This window comes from Mandrillus leucophaeus, unplaced genomic scaffold (genome assembly GCF_000951045.1).
Source record: "Mandrillus leucophaeus isolate KB7577 unplaced genomic scaffold, Mleu.le_1.0 Scaffold71, whole genome shotgun sequence".
NCBI lineage: Eukaryota > Metazoa > Chordata > Mammalia > Primates > Cercopithecidae > Mandrillus > Mandrillus leucophaeus.
Window position 1 is genome coordinate 5,123,938 of NW_012107697.1, and position 27,141 is coordinate 5,151,078.

Consider the following 27,141-nt stretch of genomic DNA (forward strand, 5'->3'; position numbering starts at 1 on the left):
CCTGAGTAGAGATTTAGAGATTTCACAGGCCACTGGCGAACCTGGGCATTGGCTCCTCTCAAGCCAGTTGCTCACCCGTGGCCTCATTTGGTGAGGATAGAAGCAGGACCACTTGGTTGAGACTATGTATGTCCAGAGATGCTCTTTTTAACCCCTCAGCAAGAGGTGTCTACAAGGGAGTTTCCCTGAGGAAAGGCCGTGGGCAGGTCAAGCATGATAGTTGACCTTGACTTGCTTGATTCTAGATTGATGCATAGATAAATACAAAGCAAGACTGTTCTGTAATCAGTAACCGGTGGTAAGAAGGAATCACAGACCTGAAAATAATAATACTGTAGGGGGTAGAGTCATGGTGGTAGCACTTTTTCTTTTTTCTGTCATTCCTTAAGCAAGTCATGTTAGTATTAACAGTAATAAGAGCTAACATTTGTTAAATGTCTATTGCATATTAATTAACCTATTTATATAAAAGTACTTAATACATTAATTAAATGATTGATTTAATTTCCATAATAATTCTGCAAGGTAAGTACTGATATTTTTATCACCAATGAGAAAATTGAGAGTCTGAAAAATATAACAGCTCATACACATAATTTTCTTGCTTATAGGAAGTAGCATTTGCACATAATGCTTCCCTTGCAAAATATCCTTGATTATACTTCGGAACAGATTTACTTACACAGACCAAAGATAAAAGTGTAATTTAGAGATGAGAAAAGAGAAAAGGGCCAAGCACGATGGCTCACACCTGTAATCCCAGCACTTTGGGAGGCCGAGGCAGGCAGATCATGAGGTCAGGCATTCGAGACCAGCCTGGCCAAAATGGTGAAACCCCGTCTCTACTAAAAATACAAAAATTAGCCGAGTGTGGTGGCGCATGCCTATGATCCCAGCTACTCAGGAGGCTGAGGCAGGAGAAGCGCTTGAACCCAGGAGGCGGCGGTTGCAGTGAGCCTGTATTGTGCCATTGCGCTCCAGCCTGGGTGACAGAGCAGGACTCTGTCTTAAAAATAATAAATAAATAAATAAATAGGCATTAAAATAAGGTGGTAGAGGGCTTTCAAAAGCTTACTCTAATTATAGTAATTTTACTAAAACAAAACTCTATTGGCTTTGCAAAAACATACAGAATCCTAGAAAGCTTTAACTGAAATTTAGGCCTCTATAAGATTTTTATAATCTTGGTGTTTAAGAGGAAACAGTTCACTGGAAAACACAAAACTGGGTTTTTCTTGGTTTTGTGACTCATGTACTGCAGAACCTTAACCAAGTCCCATAACTTTTCTGACATCACAGTCACCACAACCAATAAGACCTCATCAAATGCTTTTAAAATGAACATGGACTATGAGGTAGGAAGGAACTTGAAGATGCTTCGGATGAGCAAATCTGAACCCTTTTCCTAAAGATCAAAGAAAAGGCATTGTGTATGTAATGTGACAAGCATGCAAAAGTGGGAGACAGTCCCAGTGAGTCCTCAAGGAACCCACTAATGAACATAACGGAGATGTAAACAACGATAAGACAATGCGTAGTGAGCTATATTACAAGTCTTCAGTAAAGATATATGAGAGCAAAACTAGTTCCCCTCCTCGTACATTGACCCATTGGTAAAGGCACAATGACTGACAATAGGATTCACTTTGCACGCCAACTCCTATCAAATATTAGCAGCCCAGAGTCCTATGTGGAGAGATCTGTGACTGTCCAGGCCAAGCAGGAAAGAGCGCTAAAAGTTATTAAAAATGTCTGACGTGGATATAGGTGGGAAAGCCCAGGGGCATGTGTGTAGAATGAGAACAGTTCAAATGCATAGAAACCTTTGAAGTTACCAGGAACTAGGTTGGAATTCTTGCTTCATCACTTAACCATGTGATCTTGGACAGCACAAACCTCAGCTTCTGTATGTATATAACAAAGGATCTAGTGCCCATATTTTGTGCTGCTATGGGTATGTCCTTATATAAAGTACCTAGCACAGTGTCTGACAGGCAGTGGTTATTCAATATATTTTAATTTCTTTGACTGGAAATCCAACTTCTTCCATATAATATATGGTAGACAGTCATTTTTTTAAAAATAGTGATCATTGTAAATATAGTTTACATGGTCTAGAAATCATGTATCAGTGAGGACTCTAGACTCCTCTCAGTCCTGAAGACATCTCTCAATACTTAACACTGAATTTTTAACATTCCCTTTGCAACTTCACACCTTAGGTTTATGCATTTTCTTATTATCTTCCTCTGCTTTTCCTCCCTCTGCCTCTTGGATTTCTTATATCTGTGAATGGTACCAACATTTATCTAAGGACTCAACACATAAAACTGGGAATCAAGGATGCCTCCCAAGTCACCATTTTAACTAAAACACCTTCTGAGTATGAAGCGGTGAAGGAAAGGCTGCCACAAGGCTTTCCTACTGGAGATGTGTTCTGTTCTCTGAAGAATCATTGTCCAGTCCCACTGCAATGAAGTCCGTCATCGTAGTCTGGAGTAGTCATTTTGAAGGCCTTCAAATACCCACTTTACAGTTTAGCTCCATTGTATGACTAAACAAATGGAAACAGCCACATGTTTCTTTCCCTTTCCTTGATAAGTGAGTTTCCCTAGACCTCCTGGCCTCTTTGTGCCCTTTGCTGCATACAAGAACAGAAACTGCCTCCCAGAGAAGATCTGCAAAGAATTTTTCTGGCTGAGGCAACCTGAGGTCAAAAAACCATACAGCTGTCAGCTCACAGTTACAGTCTAATGGGAAGAAGCCTGAGGCATGGGCATCAGGCTCCCACACCATCAACCTCCTCACCAGCATTTCAGCTGAACAATAACCACAATTGATATAAGAAAGAACAAAGCCACTTCCCAAATATTTCTTTCTTTCTTTTTCTGCCCAGTATGCAATGCTTCCTGTTTCTCTAGTAATGAAAATGTGTTCATCTGTCAAATGGAAAGCTGCCCCACTGTCTTAGGTGCAGAGAACTTCAATCACAGCAGCTGCTGCGACCAGACCGAGAGCCAAGCTCCTCATTTGTTTTGGCTAACACTGAAGAATCAGTTTAGGCATCCCCTAGAACAAAATGGTGCACGGGAACAGAGCCAAGCTATGGAAGAGAAGCAGCAAAGTTGCAACAGATTATTTGTCTGCTAAAGCAGAAGGAGAAAGATATCAAAACCTGGATTCATTTGAGTCCAGCCTCCCTAACATATTCTCTATTTGCAACACAGATGATTTCCTCTAATATCATTCAACAGGTGCTAAACTGTAGCTTTTCTGAAGATTAATCATTGCAGCCTTGGCAACAGAGAATTAGAAAGTAACAAGGTGGCTCCCAGAATTCTTAGGCTATTTCTTCTGAGTACTCAGCACAGGGCACTATATATATTTTATATATGTGTGTGTGTGTGTGTGTGTGTGTGTATACACACACATATATACACATATATAATATATATACACATATATTATATATACATTATATGGATATATATTATATATCCATATAGTGTATACTCAGGGCAATATATATCTACACTATATATATAACTTTCCATTTGACAAATGAACACATTTTCATTATTAGAGAAACAGGAAGCATTGCATACTGGGCAGAAAAAGAAAAATATTTGGGAAATGGCTTTGTTCTTCCTTACATATAGATATATGACATATATCTATATAGTGCCCTGTGCTGAGTATACACACACACACACACCACTACAACATATATAATGATACATAAATATATATAGTACATATATAGTATATATATGTGTATATATATGCTTGTTAATTATAAGAAAGCTATCGTTGCCCTCGGTGTTCACAGAGCACCCATACATCCCTATATCTTGACATACATCACATTGATAGGAAGTTATATTTGCTTCTGTGTCTCCTGCTTATGCTGCAAGTTCTTTAAGATAGGTCTATCTTTAACTTACCTCTTATTTTCAGAAACTAGCACATGATAGACACTCAATAAATGTGGATCGAATGATTTATTTGCTGAGTTAAACTACATAAATGCATGAATTATCAATCTTTCCATGTCATTAGGGAGATTTGAGTAAGCATGGTCATTTTTTGGCAATTTACCAGCACTGATTATCCTTAAAGCTCCATTTAGATTTTTATTTTCACCCATTTGAGACAAGGGCCAAGGCCACACAGATGTAAATTATTTCGTTGGGTCACTAAACCAAATCCATGTTGCGGTCCAGTTGGCCCACATAAGGAAAAACGTAGAGCTTGGGAATGATATGGCGTTACTTTTTTCCAAATTCATCTGAAAATGGCTAGCTTTGAACTTCCATTTGAATATTGTAGGCCTCATTGGAACAGGGGAGCAGTGAAACCAAACTCTAGGAAGGACAAAAGGAGAATTATATAGAAATTGTAGAATACTTAAATGCCTCAAAAATTTTGAAGGTCTGTCTCAAGTCTGGCCAGCTTTTATTGTAGAAGATTGCTCTCATATGGCCAGCCTGTTTGTTCTGTATGGGGATATGTCCCAAGAAATATCTAAGTTAGGTACTTTTCTAGGTCAAGATAAGTCAGTACACAGTGCTAGTGGACTGTGGATGTTGCAGTATGATCTACTGCCTGAATTTCCAAGTCTTAGACGAAGGTAGTGATCTGGAGTGGATGAATGGATCATTCATTTAATGCTAAAGGGTGTCCAGTAGGAACTGAGTCACTGGCCTGGGAAACTGGAATGGAGAATGGAATGGCCTGGGAATGGAGAATGGAATGGCCTAGGAATGGAGAATCCTCAGCTTTATCTTTAGTAGTTAGATCTTTGTGATGGTTAATACTGAGTGGCAACCTGATTGATTGAGGGATACAGAAGTATTAATCCTGGGTGTGTCTGCATGGGTGTTGCCAAAGGAGAATAACATTTGAGTCAGTGGGCTGGGGAAGGCAGATCCACCCTTAATGTGGTAGACACAATCTAATCAACTTCCGGTAAATATAAAGCAGGCAGCAAAACGTGAAAACGAAAGATGAGCCTAGCCTCCCAGCCTACATCTTTCTCCAGTGCTGGATGCTTCCTCCCCTCGAACATCAGACCCCAAGTTGCTCAGTTTTGGAACTCAGACTGGCTCCCCTTGCTCCTCAGCTTGCAAATAGCCTATTGTGGAACCTTGTGATCACATAAGTTAATACTTAATAAACTCCCCTTCATATATATGTCTCCTGTTAGTTCTGTCCCTCTAAGAGAACCCAGACTAATATAGATTTGGGTACCAGAAGCAGTTCTAGAGGAACAGAATATTAAGGATGGAGTTCTTTCATTGGTTTTAGGGTTTCTGGAGTTGACTGTTTAATATGAATAGACCCAAAAATGCTAAGGACTGTACTTCCAATAGTATGCAGAACACTGACAGTCCTTGGCATGCACTATTTAGAGAGTTATGTAAAATAAATGCATTTGACACTCCTGATTCACTGCTCATGAGAGGCAAGGAGTTTAGTGACCCTGTACGTAGTAACTTTGACCGTATGTGGAGAACCAAGAAACATAACGAAGCTGGTTGGTTGCTCCTAAGTTCAATGACAAAGTGATAAAAGAATATGATGAACTCAGGGATTCTGTTTTCCAGCTTCGGAAGCAGATACTGAGCCTCAAATATGCTAAGATTGCCCTGAGTGAGAGTCTTATCTCCAGTAGAGAAAGAGCTGAAATTGTGGAAAAACAGACACAAGCTTTTATCATGCGAGTGGCTGACCTGCAATGAAAGGTGCATGCACAGCCTCAACAGGTGTCTACTGTTAAAGTGAGGGCATTGATTGGAAAAGATTGGGACTCTGAAACTTGGGAATGGGGATGTGTGGGAGGACCCTGATGAAGCTGGGGACTCTGAGTTTGTAAAACCTGATGAACCTTTTTTGCCAGATGGAACAGCTTCTCCATCCCCAGTAATGGCAACATTCCCTCCCTTACCCATGCTGCCATCAGCCTTTCCACCTTTGTCTGAGGAGATAAACCCTGTGCTGCCTGAAGCAACAGTGATGGCCTCCCTTGAGGCAGTTGCCAGGCTAAATAATGTTGATTCTCCTCAGGAGCCACCCCAACACCCCTGTTTGCCTTCTAGACTTATAACTAGACTAAAGTCCTAATAGGCCCCTGGATGTGAGGTTGAGAGTGTGACCCATGAGGAGGTGCACTACACTCAAAAAGAACTGTCTGAGGTCTCTAATTATATAAACAGCAATCTGGAGCACAGGCACAGGAATGGATATTAAGAGTATGGGATAATAGTGGAAAGAACATAGAGTTGGATCAGGCTGAATTTACTGACTTGGGCCCACTAAGTAGGGACTCTGCATTTAATGTTGCAACTCAGAGAGTTAAAAAAGGTTCTAATAGTTTATTTGCTTGGTTGGCTGAAACAAGGATTAAAAGATGACCCACTGTGAGTGAGCTGGAAATGCCTGATCTCCCTTGGTTTAATGTAGAGGAAGAGATCCAAAGGCTTAAGAGATTGGGACAGTGGAGTGGATTAGTCACTTTAGACTTACTCATCCCAGCTGGGAGGGTTCAGAAGCTATACCCTTGACCAATGCCTCGCGAAATAGATTTGTGAGGGCAGCACCTGCATCTTTGAAGAGCCCTGTAATTGCTCTTCTCTGTATGTCGGATCTAATGGTGGGAACCACAGTCACTCAACTACAAAATTTAAATGCAATGGGAATAATTGGATCCCAAGTGGCAGCACTTAACTATCAAAGGCAAGGTGGGCATGGCTACTGCAAGGGACAGCAGAGGCAGCAGCAATCAGAATAGTCTGACTCATGTAGAGCTCTGGCATTGGCTAATTAATACAGTGTTCCTAGAAGTGAAATTAATAAGAAGCCTACTGCATTCCTACTTAAATTATACAAACAGAAAACTTCTAGGTCAAATGGAAACAAGACTAATTTAAACTATAAAAACAGAGAATCACAGTCCTTCAATCAATTTCCAAACTTGAGCCAGTTTACAGACCCAGAACTCCTTGAATGAAGGGGAGGCCAGGTCTCCTTGAGGAAGGACCCCACTACATTACCAACAATTTATGCAGGATCTTTCTCCCATCCTTCCACATGGAGACTTCCAAACTTTTACCAGGGTAACTGTGCACTAGGGAAAGGGAAATGATCAAACATTTCAGGGACTACTGGACACTGGCTCTGAGCTGACATTGATTCCAGGGGGCCCAAAACATCACTGTGGTCCTCCAGTTAAAGTAGGGGCTTATGGAGGTCAGGTAATTAATGGAGTTTTAGCTCAGGTCTGACTTACAGTGGATCCCCAGACTTATCCTGTGATCATTTCCCTAGTGCCAGAATGCACAATTTGCACAGACATACTTAGCAGCTGGCAGAACCCCCACACTGGCTCCCTGACTAGCAGAGTGAGGGCTATTATGGTGGGAAAGGCCAAATCGAAGCCATTAGAGCTGCCTCTACCTAGAAAAATTGTAGATCAAAAACAATATCACATCCCTGGAGGGATTGTGGAGATTAGCGCCACCTCTAAGGACTTGAAAGATGCAGGGGTGGTGATTCCCACCACATCCTCATTCAACTCCCTGATTTGGCCTGTACAGAATACAGATGGATCTTGGAGAATGGCAGTGGATTTTTGGAAGCTTAACCAAGTGGTGACTCCAATTGCAGCTGCTGTACCAGACGTGGTTTCTTTGCTTGAGCAAATTAAGACATCTCCTGGTAGCTGGTATGCAGCCACTTACTTAGCAAATGTCTTTTTCTCCACTCCTGTCCATAAGGTCCACCAGTAGCAATTTGCCTTCATCTGGCAAGGCCAGCAATATACCTTTACTATCCTACCTAAGGGGTATATCAGCTCTTCAGCTTTGTGTCATAATCTTATTCAGAGAGATGTTGGTCACTTTTTGCTTCCAGAAGCTATCACACTGGTCCATTACATTGATGACATTATGCTGATTGGATCCAGTGAGTAAGAAGTAGCAGGCCGGGCGTGGTGGCTCAAGCCTGTAATCCCAGGACTTTGGGAGGCCGAGACGGGCGGATCACGAGATCAGGAGATCAAGACCATCCTGGCTAACACAGTGAAACCCAATCTCTACTAAAAATACAAAAAACTAGCCAGGCGAGGTGGCGGGCGCCTGTAGTCCCAGCTACTCGGGAGGCTGAGGCAGGGGAATGGCGTGAACCTGGGAGGTGGAGCTTGCAGTGAGCTGAGATCCGGCCACTGCACTCCAGCCTGGGCTACAGAGTGAGACTCCGTCTCAAAAAAAAAAAAAAAAAAAAAAAGAAGTAGCAAACACATTGGACTTATTGAGGAGATATGTGCATGTCAGAGGATGGGAAATAAATCTGACAAAATTCAGGGACTTTCTAATTCAGTAAAATTTCTAGGGGTCCAGTGGTGTGGGGCCTGTCAAGATATTCTTTCTAAGATAAAGGATAAGTTGCATTTGGCCCCTCCTACAACCAAGAAAGAGGCACAACACCTAGTGGGCCTATTTGGATTTTGGAAGCAACTCACTCCTCATTTGAGTGTGTTACTCTGGCCCATTTTTTGAGTGACCCAAAAGGCTGCCAGTTTTGAGTGGGGTCCACAACAGACAAGGTTCTGCAGCAGGTCCAGGCTGCTGTGCAAGCTGCTCTGTCATTTTGGCCATATGACCCAGCAGATCCATTGGTGCTTGAGGTGCCAGTGGCAGATAGGGATGCTGTTTGGATCCTTTGACAGGCTCCCATAGGTGAATCACAGCAGAGGCCTCTAGGATTTTGGAGCAAGGCCCTGCCATCTTCTGCACATAACTACTGTCATTTTGAGAGACAGTTCTTGGCCTATTACTGGGCTTTGGTGGAAACTGAATATTTGACTATGGGTGATCAAGTCACCATATGACCTGAACTGCCTATCATGAACTGGGTGTTTTCTAACCCATCTAGCGATAAAGTGGGTCATGCACCACAGAATTTCATCATCAAATGGAAGTGGTATATATGTGATTGGGCTCAAGCAGGTCCTGAAGGTACAAGTAAGTAACATGAGGAAGTGGCTCAAATGCCCATGGTCTCCACTCCTGCCACCACCCTGCCTTCTCTCCCCCAGCCTGCACCAATGGCCTCATGGGGAGTTCCCTGTGATCAGTTGACAGAGGAAAAGAAGACTAGGGCCTGGTTCAGAGATGATTCTGCATGATATGCAGGCATCACCTGAAAGTGGATGGCTGCAGCACTTCAGCCCCTTTCTAGGACATCCCTGAAGAACAGCAATGAGAGGGAAATCTTCCCAGTGGGCAGAACTTCAAGCAGTGCACCCAGCTGTGCACTTTGCATGGATGGAGAAATGGCCAGAAGTGCAATTATATACTGATTCTTGGGCTGTAGTCAATGGTTTGGCTGGATGGTCTGGGACTTGGAAGAAGCATAATTGGAAAATTGGTCACCAAAAAATTTGGGGAAAGGGTACGCGGATGGACCTCTCTGAATGGCCAAAAACTGAAGATATTTGTATCCCATGTGAGTACTTACCAACGGGTGACTTCAGCAGCGAAGGAGTTTAATAATCAAGTGGATAGGATGACCCGTTCTGTGGACACCACTCAGCCTCTTTCCCCAGCCACCCCTGTCATCTCCCAATGGGCCCATGAACAAAGTGGCCATTATGGCAGGGATGAAAGTTACCCATGGGCTCAACAACATGGACTTCCACTTACCAAGGCTGATCTGGCTATGGTCACTACTGAGTGCCCAATTTGCCAGCAGCAGAGACCAACACTGAGAGCACAATATGGCACCATTCCTTGGGGTGATCAGTCCCCCACTTGGTGGTAGGTTGACTATATTGGACCTCTTCTATCATGGAAAGGGAAGAGGTTTGTCCTCACTGGAATAGACACTTACCCCAGATGTTGGTTTGCCTATTCTGTACACAGTGCTTCTGCCAAGACTATCATCCATGGACTTACATAATGCCTTATCCACTGTTATGGTATTCCACATAGCGTTGCCTCTGACCAAGGCACTCACTTTACAGCTAAAGAAGTGTGGCAGTGGGTTCATGCTCACTGAATTCACTGGTCTTACCATGTTCCCCATCATCCTGAAGCATCTGGATTTACAGAATGGTTGAATAGCCATTTGAAGTCACAACTGCAATGCCAACTAGGTGACAATACTTTGCAGGGCTGGGGCAAAGTTCTCCAGAAGGTCATGTATGCTCTGAATCAGCATCCAATACATGGTACTGTTTCCCCCATAGCCAGGATTCGTGGGTCCAGGAATCAAAGAGTGGAAGGGAAAGTGGCACCACTCACCATCACCCCTAGTGAACCACTAGCATAATTTTTGCTTCCTGTGCCCGCAACATTACGTTCTACTGGCCTAGAGGTCTTAGTTCCAGAGGGAGGAACACTGCCACCAGGAGACACAACAATGATTCCATTAAACTGGAAGTTAAGACTGCCACCTGGACACTTTGGGTTCCTCCTACCTTTAAGTCAACAGGCTAAGAGGGGGGTTACGGTGTTGGCTGGGGTGACTGACCTGGACTATGAAGATGAAATCAGTCTACTACTCCACAACAGAAGTAAAGAGGAGTACATGTGGAATACAGGAGATCCATTAGGGTGTCTCTTAGTATTACCATAACCCTGTGATTAAAGTCAATGGGAAACTACAACAGCACAATCCAGACAGGACTACAAATGACCCAGACCCTTCAGGAGTGAAGGTTTGGGTCACTCCACCAGGAAAAAACCAAGACCCTCTGAGGTGCTTGCTGAAGGCAAAGGGAATACAGAATGGGTAGCAGAAGAAGGTAGTCATCAATACCAGCTATAATCACGTGACCAGCTGCAGAAACAAGGACTGTAACTGTCATGAGTATTTCCTCCTTCTTTTGTTAAGAACATGTCTGTGCATGCATACACTTGAACTAAGAAAATATCTTCATTTTATTTCCTTTTCCTTTATCATGTGACATAAGATTTATTGACTTCATATCAGCACTGAAGTATTAACTTTATGTAATAGTATTTTGGTTGGGGATTGGTACATTTCTGGTCGTACAAAGAATAGTTGTATTATGTTAGGTGTAACTATGACCTCATTATTGTCTTTATTTGAAGATTATATATGATCTCAGGATATGTGTATGGGTTCAATTTGACAAGGGGTGGACTTGTGATGGTTAATACTGAGTGTCAACCTGATTGGATTGAGGAATACAGAAGTATTAATACTAGGTGTGTCTGTGTGGGTGTTGCCAAAGGAGAATAACATTTGAGTCAGTGGGCTGGGGAAGGCAGATCCACCCTTAATCTGGTGGACACAATCTAACCAGCTTCTAGCAAATGTAAAGCAGGCAGTAAAATGTGAAAAGGCAAAACAGGCCTAGCCTCCTAGCCTACATCTTTCTCCTGCTGGATTCTTCCTGCCTGTGAACATCAGACTCCAAGTTCTTCAGCTTTGGGACTTGAACTGGCTTCCTTGCTCCTCAGCTTGCAGATGGCCTATTGTGGGACCTTGTGATCATGTAAGTTAATACTTAATAAACTCCCTAGATATATATATATATATATGTTAATAATAAACTCCCTATATATATGTATCCCTATATAAATATATCCTGATATATATATATCCCAATATAAATATATCCCGATATATATATCCCCATATAAATATATCCCGATATATATATCCCCATATATCTATCTATCTATCTATCTATCTATCTATCTATCTATCTATCTATCCCGATATATATACCCTTAGAGGGTTCTGTGCCTCTAAGAGAACCCTGCCTAATACAGTCTTCTACCTTGGATGCCTCTCTTCCAAATCCACAGTGCTTGCTGGAATGAAGGAACCACAGAGGCAGCCTCCTTTGTTGAGTCCCTGCTCATTGCTGGAGACAGCAAGCTCTGTCCAGACCCCTCCATAAAGGGGGGTTTAATCTTCTTTGCCCCATATATTCCATGCTTGTTTCCCCTATCTTCCTCCCACATTATTTCAATAGTAAAATGGTCAGTGCTCCACACACAAACTGATCTGATAACATTTAGTTGAAATGATTAAATTTAGCAAAATATTGGAGTAGGATTATTTAGTTCTGTGATACTATGTGGTTGGATCAAAATAATTTTCATTTCGTTGCTTAGTTCTGTTTTTCTACAGTATCAGGTTACTTAACTCTATCTTGTCAAATATCAGATTTGGGAATGTTAGGATAATAAAAGCAAGTTTTATTATTTCAAGATGGATATTTGGCATGGTGTAGTCATAGCTTATATCTGGGATAATATTTTAAGGATTAATATTGGAGCAGAACTAGAAGAATGATATAGTTATTCAGCATACATGTGACATTTATGTCAAACAAGGATGGATTGAAATAAACCAGTTTAATTTCTAAAAGCCCATTGCATTTAGCAGAAAATTTTGCATACTGTGTGCAAAACTGTGTCATTGTCCCATAAGCCAAACTCTTCAAATTACTACTGGAGATTTCAATTCAACCCAAGCAAATGCAGAGTATATATGTGCTTATATGTGTGTAAAAATCTGAAGCCTCTGAGACAAAAGTCTTAAGACAATGTAGCAGGTGTCAATTTTTTACCAAGATAATGGTGAGAACCCTAAATCAGAATGTTACATACTTAAAACAAATTTGTTTCAGTGGCATAAACTCAAGTGTCAAGTATCAAATGCTGATTCAAAGAGAGACCACATATGTCAGGTTTGTGCAAGACTGTTTCTGTAGATTTTCTTCCTTTAAGTATGCTCTTGTATCCCAAAGTATTTTCTGAAGGCTGAAATTCAGCCATCTGTGGTGCAGGAACACAGGACTGGGAAGAACTTGACCCAGTTCCTTCAGGGATTAGTTCTTGAACTCCTGAAAACTGTATTTAAAGTGGCTTACAAATGGATGAGAATTCTTGCTTGACATTTTAAAAGCTATGATGGGAATTAGTTTTGGCTTTGAAACCAGGACTTACGAGTATTAACACTAGGTCCTTCTTCTTAATCACAAGGCAAAAACTGCATGTAAATTTGGTACAACAATGCTCGACCACTTGGAATAAAACTCAACATGTTGGAAAACATTGATTAGCCTTGAATACCATGTTAAAGGTAGAGTCTTGCTAAGTATCCCTGCCGATATAGAGCCCTGTAATAGTACCAAACTGTTAAAAGGTAGAGATGACCACTGGGCCCTCTTCCGTATGGCGAGCTCTGTTACTCTTGGGGTATGGCATATTATAGAGACTACTGGGTTTCCTTATCAGGAAACTTTGGTTGAAATTTGGCTTTACCTATATTTGAATCTCAAGCAAGTTACCTTGAGGATGTCAACAACTCAGGCTTAATGAACTAAGACAGTGATTCTCAAACTTTTCTGCCTTAGGATTCCTTTATACTCACAAAGTTAGTGGGGACCCCAAAGAACCTTTGCTTATGTGCATTATATCTGTTGATGTTTTCCATGTTAGAAATTAAAACTGAACATTTAAAAATATTTATTCATTTAAAAATAACAGGCCGGTGCGGTGGCTCACACCTGTAATCCCAGCACTTTGGCAGGCCGAGGCGGGCGGATCACGAGGTCAGGAGATCAAGACCATCCTGGCTAACACGGTGAAACCCCGTCTCTACTAAAAAAAAAAAAAAAAAAAAATTAGCTGGGGGTGGGGGCAGGGGCCTGTAGTCCCAGCTACTCAGGAGGCTGAGGCAGGAGAATGGCATGAACCCGGGAGGTGGAGCTTTCAGTGAGCAGAGATCGTGCACCACTGCACTCCAGCCTGGGTGACAGAGTGAGACTCCATCTCAAAACAAAACAAAACAAAATAAAAAAAAAAAATAAGCCCATCACAGACTAACATAAAATATATTTTTATGGAAAAATAACTATATTTTGCAAAAATATTAGAAAGGAGCATTGTTTCACATTTCTGCAAATTTCTTTAGTGTTTAACAGAAGGCAGCTAGAGGCAAGACTGCATTCAATCTGTAGTGACATCGTACTTCATATAGCCTCAGGTAAACACCGTGTACTTGAGCGAATGGAAGTGAAAAAGGCACTCAACATTTTAGTATCACTATGAAAATTGTTTTCATCTCATGGACTGCTTGAAAAACGGACCACCAGGGGTCCCCACTCCACACTTTGAGAACTACTTTCCTTAGAAATAATACCGAATAATAACAATAATAATAAGCATAGCTAATATTACTTAAATGCTTGCCCCATGCTTCTCCCTATTTTAAATGTTTTTTATTATTATCTCACTTAATCCTTCTAGCAACTGAACGAGGTAGATATTATATAGCGTTGTCTTTATTTTCCAGATGAGAAAACTGAGGCAGAAAGAAGTTCAGATTTCCCAAGGTCACATAGATCATAAATGATAGAGCGAGGATAGGAGCCCAGGTACAGTGTTGTCATAAAAATCAACAGTAGTAGACAACAGTGTGGTGGCAGCAGAGGTGACATTGGTGATCATACAGTGGCACTGTATGCTATCTAACATTTAGGAAACACAGGTTATGTAAAATGCCAGGTGCCTTTGGTACATTGTCTCATATTCTCCTCACAATAGATCTATGATGTACTTTTATTATCATCATTTGACAGAAAAGGAAACTGAGTCTTTCCTAAGATCATATTTAGTATGTAGGAAAATTATATAAACTCTCTAACTATAAAGTTTTGTTACTACTGTAATTAAACATAAAATTATGCTAAGGGCCGGGTGCAGTAATCCCAGCACTTTGGGAGGCCGAGGGCAGGGAAGATCACTAGAGGTCAGGAGTTCAAGACCAGTCTGGCCAACATGGTGAAACCCCGTCTCTACTAAAAGTACAAAAATTAGTCGGGTCTGGTGGCAGGTGCCTGTAATCCCAGCTACTCAGGAGGCTGAGGCACGAGAATCACTTGAATCTGGGAGGTGGAGGTTGCAGTGAGCCAAGATCAGGCCACTGCGCTCCAGCCTGAGCAACAGAGCAAGACTCAGTCTCAACCAAACAAGCAAACAAAATTGTGCTAAGATTAGATGCTGTGATCTGATACCTCATTTAACTGGCATCATGGCATCATAAGATCCAGTTATCTCTGCAGATGTGAATTTTCCAGAGTAGTTCATTTTTACTACTTTGTGGCCCAACTGTTTTAAGGTATGACCATAATGATGGAAGAAATCATTATGAGCATCAGTTTGGATTCTATGCTTTCCTGTGGAGATGCATTGGAGGCTGTTGAGATGGGAAAGCATCAATTTCCTGGTCAAATAATTCGAGGATATTCTTCATGCTGTGCCAGTGTTTTCTTTTTAGGGTTTGTGTATCTTTCCTGTTTTTGCTATCTCCTCCTTATAAATTCAGTAGTATTTTTATTTTTTTCAGATTTAGCCCTTGTGCCTGATTTTAGCCAACTCTCTTTTTGCACGCTTGTAAATTATTGCTTCTATTTTGTCCTCTTGGGGAATTAGGCAACCACATTTGCCTGTACGTATTGTGTGTAAAATAAAGGCAAAACCTATCTGAGTCTATGGACTCTGAATATTTGTTTAGATTGCTCCAAATTCTTCCTCTGCTCACTTCCACTTGATTGGCCTTACTCACACAAATGCAGTTGCTACATAAGCACTTTCGTGTAAGTGAGATTTTACCAAGTGATCAGAACTTCTGAAAGTTGGTGAGTTTTAATGCCATTTACTAGGACAGCAATTTGCATATGGGCTTTCTTTTCCTGTATTTTTACATTTCAGAGCTCTGCTATTAACTACACTTTAAAAAGAATCCTTCAGAGGAAACCAAATATGCCTTGTTCCAATTCCAATAAGGTTGCTTTGAATATTTTGAACTTGTAGTCACGGTTGAGATGACTTAATTTAAAACACATTTGGAAGCGCAACTGAGCCTAACCTATGTAGGTAGCTTCATTATTTTCTTGGATGAGTTCACTTTCTGTTGTTTTGCTTTTGTCTAAACTCATGGCCCAGCATTATTTATGTTCTTCTCTATCTGAGATGTATCTCTAGTAAAAATAAAATAAAAGGAAAGCCACTATTGTCAGAGCAGAACGAAGTGGTAAAAACAAGAACAAAACAAAAAGGAAGAACAGGAGGAGGCAAAGTCTGAGAAGAAAAGAAACATAAATCATTGTTGTACTAGATTCAAATTAATTCGACAAACAATTATATGCACTAAGGACTGGTCCAAGGTATACACTTGCAAAGTCTTCTAATCATATCCCTAATAAAGTTTAAAGTCTAGGATCTGGCGCCTCTCTACCCAGCTAGGCTGCCATTCCTCCTGACCTTCCTTGTATGTTCCATAGAAAACGCTACAGAAAACAGTAGGACACTTCCTCAAAAAATTACAAATAGAATTACCATATGATAAAACAATTCTGCTGCTGGGCATATACCCAAAAGAATTGAAAGCAGGGGCTCAAACAGACACGCGTACACCCATGTTCATAGCAGCGTTATTCACAACAGCCAACAGGTAGAATCAACCTATGGGTCCATCAATGGATGAATAAACAAAACGCGGCATACATATGGAATGGAATATTATTCAGCCTTTAAAAAGAAGGAAATTCAGTTGGGTGTGGTGGCTTTTACCTGTGATCCCAGCACTTTGGGAGGCTGAGGCTGGTGGATCACTTGAGGTTAGGAGTTCGAGACCAGCCTGGCCAACATAGTGAAACCCTGTCTCTATTGAAAATACAAAAATTAGCAGGGTGCGGTGGCAGGTCACTGTAATCCCAGCTACCTGGGAGGCTGAGGCAGGAGAATCCCTTGACTTTGGGAGGCTGAGGTTGCAGTTTGCTGAGTTTGCGCCACTGCACTTCAGCCTGGACAGCAGAGGGAGACTCCGTCTCGAAAAAAAATAAATAAATAAAAAAGGAAATTCTGATACACGTTACAATATGGATGAAGGTCAAAGACATACTAAGTGGCATGAGCCAGTCACAAAAGAACAAATACTGTATGATTCCACTTATATGAGGTACCTAGAGTAGTCAAATTCACAGAGACCAAAAGCAGAAAGACGTTTGCCAGAGACTGGAAGGAGAAAGTGATTGGGAGTGTTTAATTGGTAGAGTTTCAGTTTTGCGAGATGAAATAGTTCTGGAGAAGGATGGTTTCACAACACTGTGAATGTATTTAGTGCTACACTTAAAGATGGTTAAAATGGTAAATTTTAGGTTATATATATTTTGCCACAATTTTAGAAAATTTTTTAAAAAACTAAACAAACCTACACATCCATGCTGTTGTCATTCTGTTGCTTACTTAATATCTTATAGGCTGGATGCCTGAACACACTGACTTTGGTAAACTATCTTACTTCAGTTTAATTATGCTAAGTAAGGCAGAAGGAGAGCAGTTGACTTGCCACCAACAGGCTGGAAGGTCGCTGAGTAAGGTCCACACAGAACCCTAGTGACTGGCTCCTGGCTTTGTGCAAAAGCCCCCGAGGCTTTGCCACTTCCCCGTGAATTCGTCACTGTAAGCCTGAGAAAGCTGACACTGGGAAGGGGGCTGAGCTGGTTGCTTTGCCAATCATGGACCAGTCCCAGAGAGAAGACACCTGTGATGTGACTTGACCATTGTGTCTCCTCCACAGTGCTGAGCTCCTGCACTTCCATGCTTATGAAAAGTTACAGTTCTGGAGATGAAACAGGGATATACTCATCCGGCTGTAATTCAGGACAGAGAAAAAAGCCTCACCTTCACCCTACCCAGCAAGCCTCCTCCCGCCTTCTTTCTCCACCCAAGAAACGCAACAAACCACTCTGTCAGGGAATTCCTTCCTCCCCGTGACCATTCTCTAATGAAGGGCAGGTGTGCGTGCAGCCCATGGAGAATATGAGAGGATGGGGCGCCAGGAGGGGTGAAGAATTTCCTGAGAAATTCAAGCCCTTAAATCGCTTCTCTTCCATTAGCCAAAGAAAGTTTTTGGTTAGAGCTGGAGGTTGGCAAAGTTTTTCTGTAAAGGGCCAGCTATTAAATATTTTAGACTTTGTAGTCCCCCTGACAAGTATTCAATTTTCCTCTTGAAAAATGGCATAAATAATATGTAAAAAAAAGAATGTTTGTGTTTCAATAAAACTTTATTTATGGACACTAAAATTTGAATTTCACTATAATTTTCATGTGCCTCAAAATACTATTTTTTAATTTTTCTAAATCATTAAGAAATGTGAAAACAATTCTTAGCTTGCAGGTCATACAATAAAGCAGGTGGTAGGCCAGATTTGGGGACTATGGACTGTTGTTTGTTCACCTCTGGTTTAAATATTTATAATCTACCTACTTTTAAAAAATTAATGTAGCTCACATGTTCCTGGGAGGAAAGGCAATAATATTTACAGATAACTTGTTTAACACAATTTAGCATAGCATGATGGTGAAGAGCATTGCTTCTGGGAGCAGATGGTTGGGTTTAAATTCCAGCCCTGCTACTCACAAGCTGTGTGACGTTAAGTAAATTACTTAAACTCTCTGAACCTGTGTCTCCTCAGCTGCAAACAAGCTGACTCCAACAAAATCTACCCAACAGAGTTGTATGGATTAAACGAAATAGTATGTGTTGAGTGCTTAGACCGTTGCCTGGTGCCTTGTAAATGTTAGATGTTATTTGCTATATGACAGCATTATCACATTTAATCCTGCCAAATGAATATTATCACCATGTGATAAATACAAATAATACATTTCAAGTCATTTAGGCAGCTTGCTTGTTGGGAGTCAGAAAACACTACCCCAGAGCCCTCTTGAGCTGAAGGAGATTGAGAGGGCCTAGGAAGCAAGCTCGCTCTGACCTTCCACCACATTTCTGACCTTCCACCACATTTCTGTGCGAGAGCCAAATAGAAAGGAATTCTCTGTCTTACCTTTCTTGCAAGTAGATCACAAGACCCTCATGTGAGCGATGACCTGCTCCATACCCGGAGGAAAGAAATGCTGCACAGAGAGGCCAAGAAGCGTCTGAACAAACAGGCCTCTCTGAGTAACACGCCCCCCCCGCCCAACACACAATTTATTACCATTAGGCCCTGCCCCTTTCTGTTGTCCAATCACATTTCTTCACACTTCTTTCATCAGATTTACCATAAAAATACAAAGTTTTCCCTGGATCTTTGGGTTTTTTTATTTCTGAAACCTCCTGAGTCAGAAAAAACTTTTAAAATAAATTCGTTACGCTTTTCTCTTGTTAATGTCTTTTATTATAGGAGTGTCCACCATGTCCCTCGCAGTAAGTGAAAACAAGTTGTTATTTTTTCTCCCCTCTGTGCTCAAGCTTCAAACAGAAGGATGGTTCTAACACAGCCTATCTGCTGGGGTCCAGGCTCTTTCCTTCCATTCAAACCAGGCTGCCTCACTGCTCCTGTTAAGACTATTTCGGTAGCTTTTCATGATGTTAATCACGTATTTGCTGACAAATTTCCTTTCTCTTTTGGTTCCATGATTCTTCTTCTGTTAGGTCTTCTCTTCTGTTCCCTTCAAGAGTTCTGCTTCCTCTATCTCCAAAACTTCCCATTGCTGAAGTCCAGAATGTCTACTTTTTTGTCCTCTGCAACATTCCTCTAGTGTCTCCTGCAGCTTTGATGATAAACAATCACCTTTTGCAAATGTGTCCCACAGCTCCACGTCTCCAAGTGCTGCACAATTAGATGCTTCTAGAGGGCAACGTGCTAGATGGACTGCGACATCGAGCTGACCTGGCTTCACATCTCAGCACTGCCTCTCATTTACTGGGGGATATTGGGAGAATTGTGTAACCTCTCTGAGTCTTGGTTTAGATATCAGTAAAATTGTGATAATAATAAGAACTCCCAACTAAGGTTTTTATAAAGTGAAACGATGGACATAATACAAACAGGAGGTTTATTCATTCATTCCTTTATTTATTTTCTCAGCAAGCATCTATGGTGCCCCTCCTATGTCCCTCGAAGTGCATACTCAGTGGTAGATGATGTTGCAAAAGCCCTGAGTTTTTTCACCTCAACATATCTTCTAAATGTGCACTTCTCTATTTTTGCCTTTTGCTCATCTTCCAGTCTTCTAGGTTCTTGGTAATGCTACCTTCTCTCAGTCCTGTATTCCAACCATCAAGTCTTGCTCGACTTGCTCATGTTTTTCTTTCTTTTTCCCACGGTTACCATCCTAGGACCAAGCCCAGGTCAGCACAAACCTGGATCCTTCTTTCATGCCAATCCTCAAGTTTTGACTTCCTTTCAATTGGAAATTGGCATCCAGGGAAGTATTTGAATAGGGAAGGAAAAGGATCAAAGTGGTGCTTTTGGAAGTTTAATTTGTGCTCCACATGAGTTGGAGTGGGAAGTGGCCAGCGGCAAGGAGACAGGTAAAAAGTTTTAACAATTTAAATATAAATTGATAAAGACTTAAAGTAAGGTGATGCTTTTAGGCATAGAATGGAGAAAGAGGAGGCAGCAAGAGGCATTTTGAAGGAACCTGTGTGGGAGTGAATTAGGTTTGGGGTCTGAAGATAACTCCTCCATTTACAGTCTTGGTAGCTAGGAGACTAATGATACCTTTTTCACAACTTCGGTAACACTTTGTGCTGATCACATGTGTCTTTTCAACTACCATCTGGTGTAGGTTATTTCTTTTTCGTGAATCATTGTCTTTCTCTACAAATTGGTTATGAACTCCATAAAGCAAGGTCTATGTGTGTCCTAGTCTATTTTCTATTGCCTGTAACAGAATACTTAAAACTGGGCAATTTATGAAGAAAAGAAATTTATTTCTTACAGCTATGGAGGCTAAGTCCAAGATCAGGGGACCACATCTAGTGAGGACCTTCTTACTGGGTGGGGGACCCTGCAGAGTCTTGAGATGGTGCTGGACATTACATGGCAAGGGGGCTGAGTGCTAGCTCAGGTCTCTCCTCCTCTTTTATAAAGCCACCAGTCCCACTCCCATGATAACCCATTTATCCACGAATCCACTAACCCATTAATTCATGAATGGATTAATTCATTCGTAAGGGTAGGATCCTCATGGCCCAATCACCTCTTAAAGCCCCCACCCCTCAACGGCCCTACATTGGAGTCTAAATTTCAACGTGAGTTTTGGAGGAGACAAATATTTAAACCATAAGAATGTCCCATCATGCTTTCCTTTTTATTTCAAAATCTGCTTACACTGAGTCTAGGCAGTGCTAATAAGTGTTGCTAATTGGTTCATTCTTGTTGTGAGTACTTTGATGATGTTGCAGGAATGGAAGTTGGAGTAGCAAATTTTTTCCCCAGAGAATTAGAGGTATGTCAGTATTATTAGCTTATTGCTAAACTAAGTCTATTCTGTAAAGAAACATAAACATTCAGATTATGCACAAAATTTATTTCCATTAGTGAAATATAACCCCCATGAAAGCTCCCACACAATCTCAGTAGGCTGGTGGTACAGTGCCTTGGAAAGAGAAATCAGGAGTGACATTCAAGAGCCAGCGACCCCAGAAAACTCTTTATCTTGATGGAAAGGGCTACTTGTTTTCTGTCTCCTCATCCTCACATGTACATTCCATCTGCCTAATGCTTTCCTCTCTTAATTGAAAAACAGACATGACACACACAAAAAAGCATTTCTTGCCCCACTTCTTTTCTTGCCCCACTTCTTAGAAAGCAAGGTCAACTTATGCCGCATTTAGGCTGTGTAGTAGGTGCAGTCATATGTTTTTGTGATTTCTTGAAGCACAGCTTTTAAACAGTGTGGCGTAGATGTGAAGTCCTGCAGACAGCAGCTGCAGGCAGAATGGGCTGGTATGCAGCAGGGGAATGCATGAGAGGGCTTTCTGAGCAATCTTTGAGCAGATGGCGAGTCTAGGCATCCGGGTGCAAATCACTCCAGTCACATCTGAAAACCAAACAAGAATTCTTTAGAACTGTGACGTCTGGACAGTGTTATTCATTCTATGGTGATATCAGAGAAAGGGCTTCACATCTTTCTTTCTGAATAGACCTCCCTCCAAAAAAAAAAAAAAAAACCTAGAGCAATAGCAAGCGTCAAGAAGTCCAAGGCTAAGCAAAATGAGTAACATTGGCTGGAGGCTGGGATCCTAGAAAAGGAAAGGCAAAAGACTATAAAAATGAAGAAGTGCTCATTAAGCTGAGGAATACGTCCAGGGATAGAGTTGGGAAAATCACAGAACAGATAACAGAGTGGTTAGGGAAATGATTTTAGACTTGTTAGCATCTCTCCTGTTATCTTGGATTGGTCAATTCAATACACAGAAAATAAAGGACTTCCTAGAATGATGTAACAGAAAGATCAGTAACTCTCTTAACAGACGGGCTTAGGTTTAAACCTCACACTCTGTGAGTGATCTTGGCGAGTCACTTCACTTTATTGAGCCTGGGACTCTTCACCTATGAAAGAGGTAGGACGATATCTACTCCTAGGGTGTTATGAGGATTAAATGAGATAATGTATGAGAAGCTCAGTTCAGCCCAGCATGGCTTGGTAAACAGGGGACATTCAATAAGTATGTGCTCTTTTTCTCTCTTCCCTCTTCTCCTTTTCTCATAGGAGATAGGGTTCACATAGACCTATAAAGGCAGAATTCTTTCACAGGCTGCCCTTAGGCAGAGAGAACAGAGCTTGGTCGAGAACTGTGAAGGGTTTGAAACTTTATACTACTTGTAAGCTCACAAGATAACCTGACGGATTCATGGATGCTGGCAGAAGACACAATATTCCTGGGTCAGAGACAATGGACTTTACTCACAGCACAGCAAGCAATGTGAGTATTAGCATATTTGCTTTGACCCTCCAAGCCCCAATTCCCACAGAACAATGTGAAGAGAGCCAGGTGATACCTGCACACACTGTGGGGTGTCTTATGAGAGAGAAGCCCTGAGTATAGAAAACCCAAATCTTGCATAATGGACCCTAAGTGCACCTGCCCTGTGCTCCAGCCCAGCTCCGTTTTTCCATGTATGTTTCCACTATGGAAACACCCTTAAAAAGAGAGCCCAGCACAAGGACTGTCAGCACCTGCCAGATGTAAAAATGTAAGACACATGGAAAATTGTCTCCCAAAAGGCATAACAGAAATAATCCCTTTCCTTCCTGTCCTCTTACCAGATTCATTAGCAGTGGTAGGCTTTCTGCACAACATTACTTTTCCCTGTGAACATGCAGTCTCACACATCCCACACCCTCCATATTTCCCTCTTTATCTCTTCTCCCATTAACGTAAGCACTCAAGCACCTCATCAAGAACTTTCTATCCCCATTTTGACCTTTTTAGAGAAGTGCCAGAGCCCACAGTTGGGGAGGCTGCTGGCCTGACCAAAGGATATGGCTTTTCTCTGGGAATCTCGTTTAAAGTTTTATGTAAAACATAAGAAGAGGGGAATAAGGGAGGAGGTCAAGGGAGAGAATGAGACATCTCTCCTTAACTCTCTGCACTTGGGGAACATTTGATCCCAGCTTGGAGGTGAAAATGGAGCCAAACTGGTGTCACTGAAATGAAGCAGGAAGTGTTCTGAGTCTCAGATATCTCCCTTCAGGTGCACGGGCCCAGAGCCAGCTGGATGTTTGGAGAGAGCAAGAGGCCACCTACATGGAGCTATTTGAGTGACACCAAAACATCTTCCTGCACCTGATATTTCCATTATGGTCTCTTCTCCAGCAAAGGCATGATCTAAAAAGGACACTGGTCCAATATAAACATGCCATCTGGGAGAAACAATTTCCACTATTTATAAATGCTTCCAGAGGTGGCCCATTCATTTAATGCCCTTATTTTAGTACCAGCTACGTGCTAGACATTGTGTTAGCCACTGGGCTTCAAGGGGGATCAACCATACGTCTTGCCCTCAGGCATTCGTAATAAGAATCAGGAATTATACTGGGAATTAGGCTGCAACTGACAAGTTTTATGACAAGTGAATTGAGTGAATGACATGCGAACATAGCCAAGGGGCATTTAATCTTATTTTGAAAGATCAAGAGATGTCTTTCAGGGGAAGCTAAATGTAAACTGAGACCCTGTATGTTGAGTCTTTCTTAGCTGTATTTTAGAGGTGAAGAAATGGAAGTTTAAAAAGTCTAAACGTCTTACCCAATGTTATATGGCCTGGGAGTGACAAAGCCAAGACTCAAACATACTATATTTTAATATTGGTTTTATCATGGGTTTTCCCATAGGTATTAACACATTGGTTTATCTAGGCAGCTAGGGCCTTAGGAGACAAGACCTCTGAGAGAGGAGTCCTAGTGGTGATGGGAGGTGCAGGAGTGTGGCGAGGGTTGAGGTGAAGATGATCGTGTGGGGTGAGGGTCGAGACAGGGTGATGCAGCTTGGGAAAGTCTTCCCAGGGATGGGGTGCTGGTGTAATGAGGGATTTTTGAGGAGCAATCGATGAGACCTGAAGACAGTGGAGAGTGTGAAGGTTCTTAGGGAGAAAAAAAGAGGAAGAAAGAGGGTGGGGAGAGGAGGAGGAAGAGGTAGGAAAGGAAAAGAAGATGAGGAGGAAGAGGAGGTAGAGGAAAAGGAGAAGGGGGAAAAGGAGAAGGGGAAAAAGGAAAGGAAAAGGATAATTATTTAAGAATGAGATCATATCTTTTGCAGGAACATGGATGGTGCTGGAGGCTATTATTCCTTAGCAAACTAACACAGCAAAAGAAAACCAAATACTGCATGTTCTCACTTATAACTGGGAGCTAAATTCATGATGAGAACTCATGAAAACAAAGAAGGGAACAACAGATATTGGGGCCTGCTTGAGTGGGGAGGGTGGGTGGAGGGAGAGGAGTAGAACTGTACCCAATAACGACTGAGTACAATGCTTATTACCTGGATTATGAGTCTGTACAAAAAAACTCCTGTGACACGAGTTCACCTATATAACAAACCTGCACATGTGCCCCAAACCTAATACAAAAGTTAAAAAAAAGGATAATTATTTAAGGAGAAGTTGTGATAGAAAATTTGATGTGAGCAGCAAAGTCTAACTTTCTCTGTTTTATAAATGTATCCAGTGCTACATGAGTTAGTCATAGCCACTATTCCAGGAAGCAGGAGGCCAACACCTTCTCTGTCAAGAGGGAGAATTCAATCAGAGCCGCCACACAAAGCCCACTGCTGATCGGGTTCTTCACAGGAGCCCTGAATTAGTAGTTCTTCCAGTCCTTTCACACACTACTACCCCACCCCATCTTGTCAAGCTTTGCTCTTGTTCTAGAGGGAATTGAAGAAACAGGTGATAAGAACCAGCTTCCCCACTCTACTTTGACCCTACAGCCGCCTGCAGTTTCCTAGGACTGACTTTAGCATTTGAATGAGCATAGTGTCCTGTAGAGTGCAGGGTCAGTGCATTTCTGAAATAACAACCAAAAAAAAAAAAAAGTAAAAAGTGTTTTGAGTTGGACCAGGGCTTATATCATATGCTATGGTTCAAAGCTTTCCTCCTAGTCTTAGGGCCAAGCCAAACTCATTTGGGTTTCGAATATCACCATCTAGCAGTCCATTGGCCTGGGCCTCCTTCTCTTGACTGAACTCTCATCCAACCTAGGCAACATTTGGATTTAATTTGGTAGAAAATGTGGGTGAGTTGCTTGCCAAATTCTTATGAATCTGTGTCAAACTCAGTGATTTAGGCTAAGATTTGGGGTGTGGCTGAGTCCCCGGAGGAATTCTGTGGTTGCATAATCCACAGAAAGTGAAGCAAAGGGTATTTTCAAAACTATTTCCAAGGAAGTGGACTCTGTAGAATCTCAGTTTATGGAGATTAAAATTTTGGAGACTTCACTACAGAATTTAAGTATTTTCACAGTATGTAATGGTCTTTTAGGGATGTTTAACCATCTGTTCATTTTTCTCCCCCATCACTCCATTATATAGGTTATTATCCATTTGAACCAAAGTAAGCCAGTACACAGGAATGATGCATTACTTAACTCAAGGTCAAGAGGTAAGAAAATGACTGGACTAGGCTATAGGCCTGGCTCAATGAATTCTGTTGTACAGAGGCTACCAAAACCTTGATCTCTGACCCCTTCAAAGACTGTAATTTTTTTTTCTTTCATTACAAGACAGGTTACTACAGTGACAACATACAAGCCACAATAAATATAGGGTATTGAGACTGTTCCCTGGGAAATTGACTCTGAGGTGGAGATTTGCATTCAGGGAGTTATTAGGAGTGCTCTCAGGGATGATACTTACGAGAGAGTGAAGGAAGCAGGACTGGGCAAAGGGAGAAGCTGGACAGTGGGGCATGTACAAGAGAGGGTTACCCAGATCCCTTGGGACACTCTGGAGCTCTAATAGCCGTTCACACAGTTGTCTAACATTGTGGCAAAGGGTCTGGACAGACATTAGTTAAGAGCTACCTCTGGAGAGTAGACATGACCTTGGACTAGGAAGTTCTCTTTGGCAGAGAGCAATTTTCATGGAAGGCTCAGCTGTGTGAGGTTAGCAGCCAATATTCCTGGCAGCTGGAGTGCCTTGGTCCTCAAGGAGGTGGTGCCCCCACAGCATCCACTACAGGAAGGGAAATAGAATTGTACATTGAAAACCCAGAGTACCGTGGCCAGTTTCATAGAGGTCACGTCCATAGTAATGTGAAATTGCTCATAGGAGCTAGAATGTGGCCTAGAGATATCGAAGGCTCCAGAGACTAAAGAGAAAAAGACCCAGAAAATGCTAAGGGTGTGTAGGAGTAAACAACTATGGCTTTTGCATTTTTATACAGGGGGTAAAATCAGGTTTGATAGAGTAAAAGATAATGAGGGAAGAGAAGATGTCAAAGAAGAAATCAAGGACAGACAAAAAAGTCTGCAAGGGAAAAGGAATGTGATTTAGCTAAGATGAGTGTGGAAACTTCCAGAACAAATTGAAGACACATAATCCTTGAGTTATATTTTGTAAACATCCTGGAATCCCTACTTTCTTCCCAGAAGCTACTCTAAGGCTTCCCAGAAGCTTGGCCTTGGTGCTAACGTCATACCTCAAAGCTGGCCTAGCTAGCAGCTGATCACTGGAGTAGGAGTTAGGACCCCTGAGTTTTTAGGGATCCACTTGAGCAATAGAGTGGCCTTAGACTAATACATTTGTTTTTGTTACCTATTCTTTTCCTCTCCTTCCAGCACTAAAATTACTGAAAAA

The 27,141-nt window shown here is 41.7% G+C and overlaps 1 long non-coding RNA gene across 1 annotated transcript; it reads right to left on the minus strand.

The window, feature by feature from the left end:
- Positions 1-21,347: 21,347 nt before the first annotated feature.
- On the minus strand, positions 21,348-26,525 carry LOC105528274. Its single transcript, XR_001004336.1, has 2 exons — positions 26,367-26,525; positions 21,348-21,881 (listed from the first exon to the last, which is right to left on the minus strand). It is a non-coding gene; the product is annotated as an uncharacterized LOC105528274 (long non-coding RNA).
- Between the last annotated feature and the right edge of the window lie 616 nt (positions 26,526-27,141).